Genomic DNA, 13,245 nt, shown 5'->3' on the forward strand with positions numbered 1-13,245 from the left:
ATTGAAGAAATATCAGGATCGTTCTACTTCAGCCATTGGGTATTCGGGCAAAGAACGAGGTTCTCAACGCACTAATCCAAGGCCTTCTACTCCATCAGTGACCAGTGTTGGCAGTGTTGGCACTCCTAAACCGAGATGCTAGTACTGTAATAAAGCTCATTTTGGTGAATGCCGATTTAAGAGTGGGGCTTGTTACCGATGTGGTTCTTTTGACCATTTCCTCAGAGATTGTCCAGAAAGGGTTGAAAAAGAAGTTGAACATATATCGAAGCTGAGTAATCTAGTTTCGAGGGGCAGATCACCTCGACCATCCGGTAATGTCAGTAGTAGTCGAGGAGCTACAAAAGATACTATAGGTAGGCTTGAGGTACGAGCACCTGCTAGGACATATGCCATTCGTGCCAGAGAAGATGCTTCAGCACCCGATGTTATTACTGGTACATTTTCTTTACTTGATACTGATATTACTGCATTGATTGATCCTGGTTCTACGCATTCATATATATATGTGTTAAACTTGCAAATGTTAAAAATTTATCTGTTGAACCTACTGAATTTGTGGTTAAAGTCTCGAACCCCTTGGGCCAGTCTGTGTTAGTGGATAAAATTTGTAAAAATTGTCCACTGATGGTAAGAGGTTATTGTTTCCCGGCTGATTTGATGTTACTGCCATTTGATGAATTTGACGTGATATTGGGTATGGATTGGTTAACCCATCATGATGCGGTAGTAAATTGTAAACAAAAATATATTGTGTTAAAATGTCAGAATGGTGAGTTGCTCCGGGTTAAATCTGATCAGACAGAGGGGTTATCTGATATGATTTCAGTAATGGCAGCACAGAGGTATGTCAAAAAGGGGTATGATGCTTACTTGGCTTATGTACTCGACACCAAGGTATCTGAGTCAAAGATACAGGCAGTTCCAGTGGTATGTGAATTTTCTGATGTGTTTCCAGAAGAATTACCAGGATTGCCACCAGAAAGAGAAGTGGAATTTTCTATAGATTTGATTCCGGAAACTACTCCGATCTCCATAGCTCCGTACCGGATGGCTCCTATAGAATTAAAAGAGTTAAAGACACAATTGCAAGAGCTTGTTGACAGGGGTTTTGTTCGACCGAGTCATTCACCTTGGGGTGCTCCGGTTCTGTTTGTGAAAAAGAAAGATGGGTCTTTGAGATTGTGTATCGACTACCGGCAGCTTAATAAAGTAACCATAAAGAATAAGTACCCGTTACCCCTGATTGATGATTTATTTGATCAGCTGAAAGGTGCTACTATGTTTTCAAAGATTGATCTTCGATCAGGTTATTATCAGTTACGGGTAAATGAGTCAGATGTGCCAAAAACAGCCTTTAGAACCAGGTACGGGCATTATGAGTTTCTAGTTATGCCGTTTGGGCTAACTAATGCACCTGCAGTATTCATGGATTTGATGAACCGGATATTTAGATCGTACTTAGACAGATTTGTAGTAGTATTCATTGATGATATTTTGGTTTATTCTCGGGATGAAGAAGAACATGCAGAACATTTGAGAATTGTGTTGCAAATTCTACGAGAGAAGCAGTTGTATGCTAAATTCAGTAAATGTGAATTTTGGCTTCGAGAAGCGAGTTTTCTTGGACACATTGTATCTGCCGAAGGCATCAGGGTAGATCCAAGTAAAATCTCAGCTATTGTCAATTGGAGTCCACTTAAGAATGTATCTGAAGTTAGAAGTTTCTTGGGTTTAGCTGGTTATTATCGGAGATTTGTACAGGGATTCTCTATGATAGCTTCTCCAATGACTCGATTATTGCAGAAAGATGTAAAGTTCGAGTGGACTGATGAATGTCAACAAAGTTTCAACCGATTGAAAGACCTATTAACGAAAGCACCTGTATTAGTGCAGCCTGAACCGGGTAAGGAATTTGTTATTTACAGTGATGCCTCATTAAATGGTTTAGGTTGTGTTTTGATGCAAGAAGGTAAAGTAATAGCCTATGCTTCAAGACAACTTAAACCACATGAAAGAAATTACCCAGTACATGATCTTGAATTAGCTGCTATTGTATTTGCGCTGAAGATATGGCGGCATTACTTGTACGGTGAGAAATGTCAAATTTATACTGATCATAAAAGCTTGAAATATTTGATGACACAGAAAGATTTGAATTTGAGACAGCGCAGGTGGCTTGAACTGATAAAGGACTATGATTTGATTATTGATTACCATCCGGGTAAGGCTAATGTTGTAGCTGATGCTTTGAGCCGGAACTCTCTGTTTGCTCTACGAGCTATGAATACCCGGTTATCATTGGCTGATGATGGTTCAATCCTAGCTGAATTGAGAGCTAAACTGACATTTTTACAGCAAATATGTGAAGCTCAGAAGAATGATGAGAAGTTACAGGTTAAACGGGCACAGTGTGAGTCAGGTAATGATTCTGAATTTCAGATTGGTTCTGATGATTGTTTATTATTCAGAGGTAGGGTATGTGTACCTCAGAATTCAGAGCTCATACAAAAGATTCTACGCGAGGCCCACAGTAGTACTATGTCTGTACATCCGGGGAGTAATAAAATGTATAATGATCTGAAAAAGATGTACTGGTGGTCGGGAATGAAACGTGATATCTCTGAGTTTGTATCAAGGTGTTTAATATGTCAACAAGTTAAAGCTGAACATCAGGTAACTTCAGGGTTACTTTAGCCAATTACTATACCGGAATGGAAATGGGAAAGAATCACTATGGATTTTGTATCGGGGCTACCTTTGTCTCCGAGGAAAAAAGATGCTATTTGGGTGATTGGAGACCGATTGACAAAGTCAGCTCACTTTATTTCGGTACGTATGGATTATTCTTTAGATAAACTAGCTGAACTGTACATATCTGAGATTGTCAGGTTACATGGAGTTCCTGTCTCCATTATATCAGATAGAGATCCCCGATTTACGTCTCGTTTCTGGGACAAATTGCAAGAAGCCTTGGGTACTCAGTTGTATTTCAGCACTGCATTTCATCCTCAGACAGATGGTCAATCTGAACGTGTAATTCAAGTATTGGAAGATATGCTCCGATGTTGTATACTACAGTTTGAAGGTAATTGGGAGAGGTATCTACCTTTGATTGAATTTGCTTACAATAACAGTTATCAGTCTAGTATTAAAATGGCTCCGTATGAAGCTTTGTATGGTAGAAAATGTAGAACACTGTTATATTGGACAGAGCTCAGTGAAAGGAAGATACATGGGGTTGATTTGATCCAGGAAACAGAAGAAAAAGTAAAGGTTATTCGAGATAGTCTAAAAGTAGCTTCCGATCGTCAAAAATCATATGCCGACCTTAAGCGAAAAGAGATTGAATTTCAAGTCAGTGACAAGGTATTTCTGAAAGTGTCTCATTGGAAGAAAGTTCTTCGATTCGGTCGAAAGGGTAAATTGAGTCCAAGATTTATCGGGCCCTATGAAATCATAGAAAGAATTGGATCGGTCGCTTAGCGATTGGCATTACCACCGGAACTTGATAGAATCCATAATGTTTTTCATGTATCTATGTTACGACGATATCGATCAGATCCTTCACATGTTATTTCTTCGACAGAAGTAGAGATTCAACCGGATATGACTTACAGTGAAGAACCGGTCAAGATATTGGCACGGGAGACAAAAGAGCTTAGAAATAAAAAGATAAATTTGGTGAAAGTATTGTGGCAAAACCACGGGATTGAGGAAGCAACATGGGAACCGGAGGAGGCAATGAGGAAACAATACCCAAACCTATTTACTGGTAAGATTTTCGAGGACGAAAATCCTTAAAAGGGGGGAGAGTTGTAATGGCGTAAATTCAATGTTATCGGAACAGTGGTTTCGTAACCACAAATCCGATTTAAAGAGAAATTTATTTCAATATTTTTGCTTGAAAATTTATATGATAGGAAAATCGTATGAAAATATTGATAGGAAAATTTTATCGATTTAGTGATTAGTTAGAAAAGGAAATTATTGAAGAAATTGGGTAAAATAAGGTATCGGGACCTCTATCTCGTAAAACCAAGTCAAAAATAATTTTATAAATATTTATGAAATTTTATTAATGTGGTATTAAAATTTCGTTAGGAAATTTTAATGTTTTGGTAGTCAATTAAATGAAAAGGACTGAATTGTAATAGGTGTAAAAGTTGCTAGAGTGATTAAATAGCTTATTAGTCTAATGAGAATGGATATAAAAGGGAATTAGACCCAAAAGTTATTTGGGCTGGACAGCAAGGGTATGAAATCAGCAGAAAAATTGATAAATTAAGGGTAAAATTGGAATATTGCAAAATTAACTAAATAAAACTAGGACTAAATAGGAAATATCTAGATTTTTCTTCGTTTCTCTTCAATTCCAGCAGCTAAAAACGCCATAGGAGGGTTCTCTAAGCTGGTATTTCATAATTTTTGCACCAAGTGAGTTAATCCTTGCCTTTTTCTTGTAATTTTTGTGTTTCTAAGACTTTTACAACTGGATCCTACTATTAAATTCATTAGTTTTTGATTTCATGGATGAAATTGAAAGTCACCATGGTTGAGTGCTGTAAGTTTATGATGAAATAGAATGAAATTAAAGCTTTAATTTGTTTATGAGATGATTTTATTAGGCAATTTCAATGAAAATTGATTTTTGGGACCTAATTGTGAAAATGTTTGGAATTAAAGTCTATTGCTGAAATTCTGATTCCTAAAGGTTGTAAACTAGTTTAAGGTGATAGAATAAAATGTTAATTGAGAAAAATCAGCTCAATTGAGAGGCTAATTGAGTAGGGACGAAATTATCATTTATTAAAAGCTTAGGGGAAAAATGGTAATAAACAGCTTGCACTAAAACAGTTTGGACAGCAGCAGTAGACTAACTTTGAAAAATCACCAAAAATTGTAGGAATCGAATTAGAAGATGAAAAAAATATGAAATTAAAGCTTATTCAGTCTAGTTTCTCATAGAAGAAATATTGTAAGCAATGGATCTATAAATTTTGAGATATAATGAATTTTGTGAGACAAGGTCAGAATGAATTCGGGTTCCCCTGTTCTGACTTTGAAAAATTATAAAAAATTGAATAAAAATAATTAGGGACTTAAATTTATATGTATAGAATTCTGAATGATTATATTTTTAATAGAAACAAACAAGAACATCATTTGAATTCTTTATAAAGAGATAATTTATTTTTAGTGAAGAAGGGTCAGAACTGTTAGACAACAGAACATGGGTGACTTTGAAGAATAAAATGTACTGATTGGCTAAACCAAGAATTTTGAAAATTTTATGGTAAAAATATATATGAGTCTAGTTTCAGGGAAAATTAACGGATCTTAATTTGGAGTTCCGTAGCTCAAGTTATAAATAATTTAGTGACTATGACTCAAGTAGACAGCTTTGAATGAACTATAAATAATAGTTGAATTATAGAGAATGTTGCATATGAACATGAAATGTATTAAATTGATAATTAAATTTATTTATTTAGATTCAGAAGATTCAAATACGAAGCTAGATCGAGGAAAGGAAAAAGTTCGGGATTAATAGATTTTTACTGTTTACAAACAAGTATCAAGGTAAGTTCATGTAACTTGAATTATATTCTTAAATGCTTGAAATGCATGTTTTTGATATGAATATGATTCGAATGTTCATTGTGTGAAAATTTATGAAACATTGATATATTTGATAAAATGGGAAGAAATCCCATTTGAATGAAAGGAAAATTCGATGGATCTCTGAAAAGGAATTGACGGTAAAAAGGATCTAGCCCGGACGGGTGATCCTATCCTGATATAGCCCTCCCGAAGAATATGTGTAAAATGGATTTAGCCCGGACGGGTAATCCGAATTAGGGTCTGAATTTAGCTTGGACTGGTAATTCAGATCCAAGCTCATTAGAGTAATTGTCGTTGCAGGGGATTTAGCCTGGACTGGTAATCCCGCTGCAAGGTTGAGGTTCGCGGGAGTGTGCTCTCTGAAATGGAAATGTGCGCACATGAATATGAATTGACGGACCCGGATTTGTACACTAAAAGTGTACCTCTGAAAATCCATCGAAATTCCGATAAATTCAACGGGATAAATATGAAAATAATAAGGGAATGAAAATCATGGTATTGATGAGTACATCAATCATGGTATATATATATTATTGATACATGGAAATTATTGTACTAACTTGAATGTTGAGTTTGTGCATGTTAGGGTAATAATGCATTGAATGGATATATGAATGTTTATTATATTGTATTGAAAATATTAGGTAAGTATAATTCTTGTTACATGAGCTTACTAAGCACAAAGTGCTTACCCCGTTTCCTTTTTCCCTGTTTTGTAGTGTTAAGAGCTCGGAGGTCGGATTTGGTCGGAGACACATCACACTGTCAACCTCAGGATTTCGGTATATAAAGAAACTTTATTTTGGAAATCAATGGCATGTATAAGCTAACAAAGTAAATGTTAACGTGAAATGAATGTAAAGTTAGCCATTAGTATGGTTAACAAACCTGGTTATAGATATGTGATGACGTTATCTTATATAAATGCATGAATCCATCATGAAAATATGTTGAATTGAAAAAAAAAATTTAATTCGTAAACTCCGGTAATGTCTCGTACCCTATTCCGGCAATGAATATGGGTAGGGGTATTACATTCCTGATCTATGTGGCATCGGAGCTCGTTGAGAGGTCTGAGTTCATTATGGATGCGAGCATCTGAGCTCGTTGAGTGGTCTAAGTTCATAATGGATGCGATTCATGTAACATCTGAGCTCGTTGAGAGGTCCGAGTTCATTATGGATGTATACATGTTATGAGGTAGCTTTGGCTACGTATGTATATGTGGCACTTAGTGTAACACCCCTTACCCGTTCCCGAGGCTGGGATAAGGTACGAGGCGTTACCGGATAAACATACAAACATTAAACTAAAATACGGGCCATAAAATTTCATTCATATTTCAAAACGTTCATTTACTTACACATAGTCCCTTATTTGAGTCTATGGAGCCCAAAACATACTTTAGAAGGGGTTCGGGACTAAACCGAGAACTTATAAAAATCTTAGAAATTTCATATTTTAAGGCTCCACACGCCCGTGTCCCAAGTCGTATTCCATACACGGCTGAGACACATGCTCGTGTCTCTGCCTGTGTGGAATATACCTAGGCTATTTTCCAAGCTTTGGTCAACCTTAATCTCTTACACACTTATACAAAATCAAAAGCATATAACATGGTATTCATTTAATGATTAAACATTCTCAATTAAACCACAAACATAGCATTTGTATGTCATCATACATGTGTCTCTCATACTCATTTTACCTTGTCTATTATAGTACCACTTATACATTTATACCAAGATTATCATCTTACCAAGTATCTTCAGCTTAATCATCAAGCATTCATATTTAAAGCTAGATCATATCTTTATAAAATACCACAATTTAGATGCGCAGAATAACATGTTTGCCTGAAACATTTCAATTCAACTCCATACCCAACAAGCATTACATTGAGACTAGTCACACACACACATATATATATGTCATGATACATATCATTCTCTTTCTGTTTTCTTATAAACACATATCATTTATTTCATTATATAAATATTTCATATAACATAGTTTCCATATATTCCACATATATTTATTTTCCTCCTCCTCCTCTCCATTCCACATCCTTAATGTATATAGCATTCTTGTAAGTACGATTTCATAATTTATTAATAAATGCTCACAATTTACTTATTTATAATTCGAGCTACAGAGCTCCAAATTAAGATTCGTAAATTTCCCCTGAAACTAGACTCAAATATCTTTCCACCATAAAATTTTATAATTTTTTGTTTAGCCTATTAGTACAGTTTATTCATTAAAATTTCCCCTGTTTCACTTTCTGATAGTTCTGACCTCTCTTCACTAAAAATTAATTATCTCGCAGTACAGAACTCGGATAATGTTCTTGTTGATTTATCTTGAAAATATACTCATTAGGGATTTTAAAAATATAAGTTTGAGCCTCTAATTATTTTTATCCAAATTTGTGTGATTTTCCAAAGTCAGAACAGGGGATCACGTAATCATTCTGAACCAGTCTCACAAAAACATAAATATATCAAATTATAGAACTCCTTTGCTTGTTCTGTTTCTTTTATATGAAAATAGACTTATTAATCTTTAATTTTATATCTCATTCAGTCTCTGATTCAATTTATACTATTTTTGGTGATTTTTTAGAATCACGTCACTGCTACTGTCCAAAACAGTTTTATTGCTAATTCACTCTTTCACACTTTCTTTGAATTAACCTCATTTTAACATACATATCACAAATCATTTTCACCACATTTCATACATCACAAGTATAGGCCCATGATCATAAGATCACCATAAAATCATCCTCATGTATAACTTACTGGTTTATAATCTTACCAGATCCTGGTCACTTAATGAACACATCATTCACATAACCAAGTTCCTGCACTTATTCATCACAACACTCACAAAGCAATACATAGAGAGTCTCCCGTTGAACACTTCGGAATATAATTCGAATACATGGAAAGTTTGCACATAAGTGCCACATATGTAGCCAAACTATCTAGTACGCATAGTAGCCTGCACTTAGTACTACACATGCGACCAATTATCCGGTACACGTAGTAGCCTGCACTTAGTACTACACACATGACCTAACTATTTGATACACGTAGTAGCCTGCACTTAGTACTACACACGTGATCGAAGTTATCAGGTACACATAGTAGCCTGCACTTAGTACTACACATGCGACCTAGCTACATCATAATGTCTTGTAGCTCTCTTGTACACATGATGTGCACTTAGCACCATACATGTGACCTAGCTACATACTATCTGTATCATCCAAATTTTCCGAAGGTTCAACCGGGATTTCTCTCTATTTTCCAACAATTTCACCAATCAAGTAATTATCCACAAACATATTTCCAATATTATTATAAAACATCATAATACAAGCAATATTGATGTATTACTTACATATAAACTTACATCTCATTTAATATCAAGGCAATAACATTAAATTACACATTACCTTATTAAAAATCATATGAACTTACAATTTCCCATAATATTTATAATCATAGAAATCACATTTATGTATGACAATTCAATGCACTTCATGTACCATAGACATATTTTTAAATCAATTCATAAACTTGGCACCATAATCATTTAATTTAACATAATTCAATTAATTTACTAAATTTAACTTGCAAATATAAATTACAGCATTATTGCTGTATAATTATATACCAACTTACATACTTTCAACACCTCAGAAATCATAGTAAATATATCAATTTTACATTGAAACATGTATAAATTAATGCTTATTATACATATGAACTTACCTCGATACAAAAACGGCCATTTAACCAACTTTCCTAATTTTCGATTTTTCTCTCATTCTAGGTTCAAATCTCGTTTTCCGGGATCTAAAACATCATATTTTACTTATTTAATTAATGTACTATTCAAAACATTCCTTAACTCAAACTTTGGAAAATTTACAATTTTGCCCCTAAACTTTTGCATATTTACACTTTTTCCCCTAGGCTCGGGAATTAAACTTCATCCCTTATTCTTATGTTTTGTGACATGTTGATCACTTTTATCTTCTATGGAAACATCAAATTCTCACTCTAACATATACTTATGACTATTAGGTATTTTTACCGATTAAGCCCTTTTACTCGTTTTCACTCAAAACCGAGTAGCACAAGTTGTCTAACATAATTTAAAACCTCATATTATACCATAAAACATCAAAATAAACATATTTCAGCTGTGGGTATTTTTCCAAATATGAACCTTAGCTTAAATTATTTCTAGAATAAGCTTAATCAAATTACCGGGATTTCAAAAACGTAAAGAACTTGAAAAACGGGGTTAGAACGGACTTACTATTGAGCTTGGAAAGCTTGAAAACCCTAGCCATGACTTTCCCCATGCTAATTTCGGCCTCCATGAAAAGATGAGTCAATTTTGGCTTTATTTTCCCTTTTTGTTTCTTTTAATTACCAAATGACCAAAATGCCCTTCCTTACTAAACTTTCAAAAATTCCATCCATGTCCAATTTTTGTCCATCACTTAGAAATTGGTCAAATTTCTATTTAATACCTCCTAATTAATATTTCAAAGCAATTTCATACTAGAAACTTCTAGAATGCAAGTTTTGCAACTTATTCAATTTAGTCCCTAACTTCAAATTGAGCACTTTATGCATAGCATTTCTTCACGAAATTTTCACACAATCATGAAATCATATCATAGACCTCAAAATAATCATAAAATAATTATTTATATCTCGAATTTTGTGGTCCCGAAACCTCTGTTCCAACTAGACCCAATTTTGGGCTATTACACTTAGGTGCAAGTTTTCGCGTATCTAATAGTATTCCTAGTGTTCAACGGGTAATGTAATGAATGTGATGAAAGTCCTGAGGAGGGAATGTTAAAGAGGTATGGTTATATGATACACTACTATGAGTACAGGTACGTCTGCTAAACTTATGAATAATGCCGTGGTAAAGATCGATTTATGATGAGCAAGTATATATGTGTATATGATAAGTAAGCCAAAAGGGTATGAATGATATATAATCTTTATGGTTATGTTATTATGTCTTTGTGAAATTGAACATGAAATCCATGAAATGGTAAGTTCATGATTAGTTGAAAATGAACTTATGATAGTTACCATTATATTGCACTAAGACAGTGTTGGACATTAGCAGTTGTATGACTTTGAAAATCCACCAAAATTTTGGAAACTGAATTAGAGACTGAATAAGATATGAGATTAAATCTTATTTAATCTAGTTTCACATATAAGAAACAATGTAAGCAAAAGAGTTTCATATTATGAGATATTTGAAGTTTTGTGAGACAGATTCAGAGTGCTTTTGGGCTCCCTTGTCTCAAATTTGGAAAATCGCTAAAAATTGTAAAAAAATTATTATGGGTTAGAATTTATATTAATAAATCCTTAATGAGTATTCAATAGAAATATATTGAAACATTAATCAAAACCCGTACTATGACATAATCAATTTTTAGTAAAGAAAGGTCGAAGCTGTCAAACAGCAGAATAGGGGTAACTTTAAAGAATAAACTGTACTTATTGGCCAGACCAAAAATTTTGGAAATTTTATGGTAAAATATATATGAGTCTAGTTTCAGGGAAAATTTATGGATCTTAATTTGGAGTTTCGTAGCTCTAGATATAAATAATTTAGTAACTATGACTTGAGAAAATAGCATGACCAGAAAATAAGTAAAAGTGTAATTATGATTATATTTCCATGGAATCATGTTGATAATTTGCTTATTATTTTCATATGGACTTACTAAGCTTTACACTTACTCCCCCATTTTCATTTCTTTAGTGTTGACAGGTTAGCTCAAGGTTGGAGATCATCGGAGGCAACCTCACACTATCAAGCTACCTCCTTTGGAGTATTGATGAATCTTAATGTTTTCAAGTGAGTGGCATGTATAGGGACTTAGTTTTATGATAGATGCTATCATGGTTAGCCTTATGTATTGGCTTATATTGATTCATTGTATATAGTCATGAGATGTGGCTTATAATGATTGTGGCTAGTAAGCCTAATTATCCATGATAAGTTCTAATGCTTGTCATGCGATGATGTGTTTATGCTTATGGGATATTTATAGTTGGTATTACGACATATATACATGACGGGTGCTTCTTGACTGATCGAAATGGTCATAGCCACATAGTAAATGCATGATATGGAAATAAGTTGATAATGTTTGAACATGAATACTTGATGTTGATTGAAGCTACTTGATAAATTGATGGTACTGAAAGTTTGGTAAAAGTGGTCATCAAATGACAAGGTCAATGAATATAGAATTGTTGTGTCTAGGTTTGATATTATATGAGTACATGTAATAAGTGAATGATAGCATGTTAAAGTTAAGAATATACTTTAGTGAAGTACGTTAAATCATTAAAATGATACCATGATGTATATCTTTGATGTGTGTAAAGATGTAAGGGATTAATGGTAACAAAAGGCTTGGAAAATAGCCTATCTACTAGTCACACGGACAAAGACACGGCCATGTGTCTCAACCGTGTGGAGGACACGGCCTAGCACACGGGTGTGTGGATTGGCCATATGGTTCAATTTGTTTTGCTGACGTCATAAACGAAGAGTTACACAGCCTGAGGACACGAGCGTGTTGGAGACACACAGTCGTGTCCCTGTCCACACGGCCGTGTCACCCTGTTTCAGGAAAATTTTTCTAAGTTTCCCCAAAACTTTCTCAAGTTCTCGATTTAGTCTCGAACCACCCCGATGTATGTTTTAGGCCTCGAAGGCCTGTATAAGGAACGATTTACATGTGTTTGAAAAGTTTTAATTTGGATGAAATTTTATGGCCCGGTTTTGCATGTTTGTGAATGTTTAAGTCTGGTAACGCCTCGAACCCTGTCCCAGCTTCGGATACAGGTAAGAGGTGTTACAACCGGGTGACGTCTACCACATTGGGGACATTTTGGTCTACTTGGTCAAGCATTACCAACATTAGCAATCAAGGTGGTCTGGGCCTCAGCACCCAAATACTGTTTACCTCTATTTCTATTTGAAAACTCAATAGAAGCATTGGAACCAGGATTGAAGTCCCTAGACTTCTTTGGTGTGGACTAAAATGACTTACCCATAGATCTTTTCTTTGAATCCCTAGCATCAAACTCGACCTTTCTCTTCTCTTTGGCCAATTCCTCGACCTTACAAGCTCTCTCAACGAGTATAACAAACTCTCTCAACTCAACTAATCTAACAAACATCTGAATATCTTCGTTTGATCTGCCCTCAAACCTTTTACACATAATGGCTTCGGTAGAGACACATTCCTGAGCGTATTTGCTGAGTCTCACAAACTCAGACTCGTATTCAGTTACGATCATTCTACCTTAGTTCAAACTCAATGAACTCTTTCTTTTCTAATCCATAAATCTCTTATTGATATACTTTTTTCGAAACTCCTCTTGCAAAAATTCCCATGTCAGTCTCTCCATCGGTACTACTAAGACACACAGGCGTGTTCTAGGCCGTGTGACTTAACATAAGCATGATAATGAGTTACATGGCCGTGCAATATGGCCATGTACCCCACACGGCCTAGACACATGGGCCTGTCCTTGGCTGTGG

The sequence above is a fragment of the Gossypium hirsutum genome, chromosome A12 (assembly GCF_007990345.1).
Source record: "Gossypium hirsutum isolate 1008001.06 chromosome A12, Gossypium_hirsutum_v2.1, whole genome shotgun sequence".
Taxonomy (NCBI): domain Eukaryota; kingdom Viridiplantae; phylum Streptophyta; class Magnoliopsida; order Malvales; family Malvaceae; genus Gossypium; species Gossypium hirsutum.